This window comes from Artibeus jamaicensis, unplaced genomic scaffold (genome assembly GCF_021234435.1).
Source record: "Artibeus jamaicensis isolate MK-2021 breed Jamaican fruit bat unplaced genomic scaffold, CSHL_Jam_final scaffold_1964, whole genome shotgun sequence".
Classification (NCBI taxonomy): Eukaryota; Metazoa; Chordata; class Mammalia; order Chiroptera; family Phyllostomidae; genus Artibeus; species Artibeus jamaicensis.
The window spans coordinates 30,503,718-30,509,796 of record NW_026522030.1 but is presented as its reverse complement, the minus strand read 5'-3'; positions in this window follow the sequence as shown (position 1 = coordinate 30,509,796).

The window sequence follows — 6,079 nt, the reverse complement described above, 5'->3', positions numbered from 1 at the left end:
TTTTGTTATAACTCATCCAGTTCTACTAGTTAATTCATCTCACTACCAATTTCTGTATTATCCTCATTCTCTAATTGAAAATAATAAAATCCCACAAAAAGATCTTAGATAATAGTTGGAAATCATTACAGAGAGTATCTGGTAATACAGATTGCAGCTGGACCTCAGGAAGAAACTGGATCTAGAAGCTTAAATGCTAGATAAGACTTTCTCATATCTTTTTTCTTTCCATGTACCTAATGCTTTTTCTTCTCATTTCATAGTTCCTTTTTATTTCTCTTAATGCAAACTTGAAACTACCCAATGTACACAGCAGAAAATAATTCTAGGTTTATATCTCCTGCATTCAAGACATCAGCCAAACCATGTCTATAATGTTGTATGCTTAATTCCAACTGCCCTTGTTGGGTGAAGGGCCCAACCCAGGCCAATCCAGGCTAGTCAGGCAATGTCGCATGGTAAGAATATGGCTTCTGAGCAGCCAATGCTTTAATCATATGTATTGAGGGGAGAATTTGGTCATACAGGTCAGTAAGTGCTGGTTACATCTTCCAATTCTCCATGGAAGCTACTCTTTATATGGCTTTATTTTTTAGAAGATGAGCTTTCTAGGGTATAAAAATCTCCCATATGTAGGCTAGCTAGAAGACTTCTTAAATACTACCTATCATAGCAACTTGGATAATTTTTGTGAGTAGTATCCCATGCTGTGAAATCCTGAAATCCAGAAAAATATTCCTTTGAAAAGCCAGCCTTAAGCCATACTTCGCACATCCACACTATTGCCCTAGGCTACATCTTTCTCTTTCAACATTTTTGTTTTTAAAACTATGCCTTGCTGTTCCCTAGCCTCATGATTCCTAGGTATACATTTGATGGGTCCTGTAACATTTTATGGTATTTTATGTAATGACAAATAATCCTTTTATGTCATTTTACTTTTATCTGATGTTGCAGAAGGCAATCCTCTGGTTCTTTTGTTATTTTGCTTTTGGTTATCAGAGTTACTGACACATAGCATATTACAGAAATGAATCCTCTTCATTAAAAGAAGGAGTGATTTCACATAATTTGATATCTCAAAGCACTTTATCTGGCACCAGTTGTATAAAAATGGTGTATATACTTTAAAACCAAAAAACTCCTTAGGTGTTCTTGAAGGTGAAAGTTTTTATTTACTTCATGATAGAAATACCAAATATACCTCATTTAAGAAATGTATTTCACTTCTTTTATCTTTTGTTTGTTTTGTTTTCTTATATCCTGTTAATGTATATATTTTAGAAAGTCTGACACTTAAAGAAATTTCTCTTTCTTCAGATTTAAGGGGATGTGCCGTTTTGTTCCCAGATAATTAAGAAGCCAACAGCAGCAAACAGCATTGAATAATTCTTTCAAAGATTTTCTATTCCTGATTTCTAACACTGGGAAATTTCCTGTGAAGCCATAGTTTGTTTGTTTGCTTGTTTGTTTTTTGGTAAGAGAAATACCTACAGCTTTGAGACCAGGCTTTTGACAAACTTGTAAATTTATCACACTTCAAGAACAATGACATACAAAGATGTGATTATCATAATTGGAAAAGAGGGTCATCGCAGTTCAGCTCTGTGCAAGGAGAGTGACACAGTTAACATCTGAGGAAAGCTATGTTACTGGGCAGCCTGGTGATAATGACCTATTCCCTAAAGAGTCTGTTCTGGATTATGATTTTCATTGTAATGTTTGCTGGCATGTCCTAATGAACTTGGTGAGGCATGTTCACAAGGCCCAATGTTGTTGGCTTCCTAACAGCTGCTCAGAATTGCTGAGGGTCTGGCCTAGTTTTGTTTTCCAGGTTCCCTGAATACCACTCATCAAGGCAGCATTCACCAAGTGTTATAAATGGTACACGGATCATCCAGACAGGTGAGGAAACAAGATGGCTGCCCCCAGTTCTTCCCCATGTACTTCTTCTCTGATAGATTTCAAGTCTGTTGCAGCACAGGGCATGTGTGGTGGTTGTGACCTCATTTCAAAGGAGAGTTACTGATGTTGTTGTGACAGTCCCCACCCTGTGTGGGTTTTGTTTCAGTGTAACTGTTCCCAAACAGCTGGTGCTGTTGCACAGCGGCCAGTGGGGCTCTATTGCTTGCTGCCTATAGGCAAAACTCTAGAGTCAGAAGTTTGGTGGAAAAGGAAAAGGGTTGTTTGGTTAAAGGCCATACAGTTTTGTAATAATTGACAGGTTTCTGCCTCAGAGCCCTGCTTCCTTTAAAATATCCAAAGAAAAATAATCCCGCCACCCTCTGCCAGGCTAGACTAGTTCCAGAATGTACCCGGAATTCCTTTTCCCACTTAAAAGTACCAGCCTTTGGGGAATGCAGGTGGCTATAGCATGCTTATCCAGGCTACTTGGCAGGTTCCAGGTCACAGTTTGGCTCCAGGCATCTTTCATGTACACATAGCTGAGCAGGACTGAGATGCACCAGCCAGGGCTCCCACTACTTTCTGTGTGGAGTGGTGCCAGGAATCCTGCTAGACCATGTGCCCTCTGTGGCCTGCTGGTCTCAGGAACTTGGCACCCCCCACAGCTGCCTAGGGGAGCCAGGGCAGGGGAAAGACCATGTTTTCCCCAACATGTTCTGTTTTAAAGACTTGGCTTAGAAATCTATTCAGGACAGAGCATCTGGCGTTTCAACCAATGCACACCAATGTCTGCCACATCTGTCAGCTCCTGAGTGTCTTTGACCTTCTTCTGGCTGCCATTTTGTGGAAGGGGGCAGAGGCTCTATTCACATGTGGGGGTACAGCATCTGTTTGCCTGGGCAGGGCGTCATCTTGTCACAAGTGTGTTTTGCAACCTTCTCAGCCCACCCATGCTCTATATAAGCTCCCTCTGGCTGGGAAGCGAGCTTGCCAGTGTTTACCTTCCCCTGCAGTAAGGAAGCCTGTTTCATGTACTTCAGCTTCAAACCATGCTCTCAGGGTTTCCTTCCCACCCTCTCCCTCCTTGTGGGGGTGCAGCTTCTAGTGCCTGATCAGGGTTTCCCTGGATTGTGGTCTCTTCTGCTCCCCAGTGATCTGGCCAGACCTTTCCCTATTACATAACCATTTATGAAGATTAGTTTTTTTCTTCCCTGGCTGGTGTTGCTCAACGGATTGAGTGCTGGCCTGTGAATCAGAGGGTCACCAGTTCAATTCCCAGTCAGGGCACATGCCTGGGTTGTAAGCCAGGTCCCTAGTATGAGATGTGTGTGAGGCAACCACACATTGCTCTTTCTCTTTCCCTTCCCTTCTCTACAAAAAAAAGAAAAAGTTTTTTCTTATTTGTTAAGCATGTAACATGGATCAAGGATCAAAAGAGAATCTGTTCCGTGTCTTTCTCCCAACTCCTGGGGGTTGTCAGTAATCCATAGCATCCATCTGGTTTGTAGCTGCATCACTCCAACATCTGCCTCCATCATGAAGGGCATTCTTCTGTGTTTGTGTCTCTGTCCCTTTGTGTGTCTGTCCTCTTATAGTATGATATCAGTGATTAGATTTAGTGCCCATCCTAAGATAGTATGGCCTCATCTTCTCTTAAATGTTAATTATAGCTGCAAAGATTCTATTTCCTAATAAGTCACATTTTACACATTCCACGTCTTAGGACTTGAACATATCTTTCTGGTGGACACAATCCAATCCATTATAGTTGGTTTCTGCTTCACAACCCTGTTTAATTCTGACATTTCTTGCCCATTTTATCACTAAAATTTAAGTTCTACTTTCTTGGGAGAATTCTTCAGTAGCATTGATTACTTAATGGAGCTTTAAAAAAATGTTATCACAAATCAACAAAAGCCATCTTGGCTAATGAAAACCAATAATATTTGTTCTAATAGTGTACAAGGTAGTTAGGTGAAGAAATTAGGAGAAAACCACCTAAGACAATCTTTAATGGGTAATATTTGGTATTTCCATTGGACAATGTTCTCAACCACTTAATATATTGAATTTTAATTCAAGAAAGAAGTTTTTAATCCCCTCTAAGGGCAAACAACAGTATTAAGATCTATTGGTGCAGAACCATATGTAACATTGTTTTTGAATTATTTAAAAGTAAACATATAATCTTATGACTCAGATTAACAGAACCATTTTCCAAATGTGTTCCTCTAAGAGAAAATTATCTTGGTGGGTGCTGTGTCCTTATAGTTAAGCCTCAGAGACATCTCTGTTCTAATTTTACTTTGGAAACATCTAGTGTGGATCAGAGTTTTCATTACTCTACATTTGTTTGCAGCTATCTTTATCATTTTCATCTTTTAGAATAACCTTCCCTTAGTGACTTTGATAATTCCTCTCTTTTTAGTGGACATACAAGATTCTTAGCCCAGGAAGTCTTGATTTCCCATGGAAAAATGACAGCCCAATAAAAACAGAGCTCCTTTCTGCCTCCTTACATATGAAGTTGACTTTTAGTGCCTTTGCTCAGTACATTTATATACTCTTTTTGTTAGCAGTGTGGCTAGTATCCTTAAACCTGATCAATGCAGAACTATACCTGTGGCAGTAAAATATGTGTGTCTATCTCGGGAGGGGGAAGGTCTGGGGCAAAGAATTGAAATTCCTTACTTTAAAATCTACACAATTGACCACCTAGCATGTCATTCATAAATGCGCCAAGATTTAAATGATTATCATCTCATTTGTGGCCTATATACTATTTCCAATTTTTCCCATTTGACCATTTCATTTTAGTTTCATATATTGTATCAGTAAGGATTCTTGGACAATTGAACAGACAACCATCAGAGATAATTTAAGAAGAAAATTTACTGGGTGTGTTGTAGATTAGGGTATTCACCCCAGTGCTTTATGGTTTTGTAGCACTAATGTATGTTCATACCCTTACCATGCTTGGGGTAGGCAGAGTGCACATTCTGACCCCTTGACTTTAGGGTGCCTTCATGACTGACTTCAACCAGTTGGGTGTTAGCAGGCATGATATGAGCAGAAGCTTGAAATATGGTCGAGTGTACTTGATCTCTTACATTTTGGTAATCTGAGATAATACCCCACGTAAATGCTGTTTTTTTCAGTCCACATTCTAGACATGTGAAGTGGGAGACTTGCTCCAGGAAGCCACCGAATCATTTATTATCTCACAGATTCTGTGGGCCAGGAGTGTGAACATAGTTTAGCTGGATTCTCTGGTGGTTCAGGATCTCTAGCAGGGCTGTAACCGAGGTGTTGGCTAGGGCTACAGCTGTCTCAAAGCTCAAATGGGAAAGAATTTCCTTCCAGACTCATTTGTATGGTTGTTTGCAAGTTTCATTTCCTTAAAGACTATTAGTTAAGAATCTCGATTTTTAACTGGCCACTGGTTGGAGGCCTTCCTCAGTTCCTTGCTACATGGGCCTATTTGTAGAACTAATTACGACATGGCAGCTTGCTTTGTGAGAGTGGGGAAGTTAGAAGAGGAAAACGAGGAGAGTGTGAGAAATATGGAAGTCACAGTCTTAATATAGAATGTGATATTCTATTGATTTTGCTGTTTCTGCTCATTAAAAGCAAGTCACTAGGTTTAGTCTATACATGAGGGGAAGGGATTGCTTGGGGAATTACTATAAGGAGGCAGAGGTCACTGGGAGTCATTTTAGAAGCTTTTTACTACATATGGTTTACAGAATTGATTAGGAACCTGGAAACTGATTTGGACATGGACCAGAACCACAAGAGTTGAGAAGAAGGGTACTCAATTACTACAACTGACCTGTGGTCATGTTTTTCTTTTTCTTTTTTAAAAATCAAAGTCCACGAAAGGTTCTTTGCTGTTAAGAAGCAATGTGATTATATTGGGTCAGGACAAAACTGTTTTCTTTCTACAGAGATCACTTTCTTCTGCTCTTCACATGATGTTCATAGCAGCCATGAGAACAAGACAAACAGTCTTCTACAGGTAGTATGACCAAATGAAGACCTCACTGCCATGCTTTGAAATTTATCAGCCATTTTGCTTTGAGACCATGGCTCCCAGGGCTGTACCCTACCAAAAATTAAGTGTAGTAGGGATACTTAGGCAGCCCCATTCCTAGGAGAGAGAATTTCTTCATCT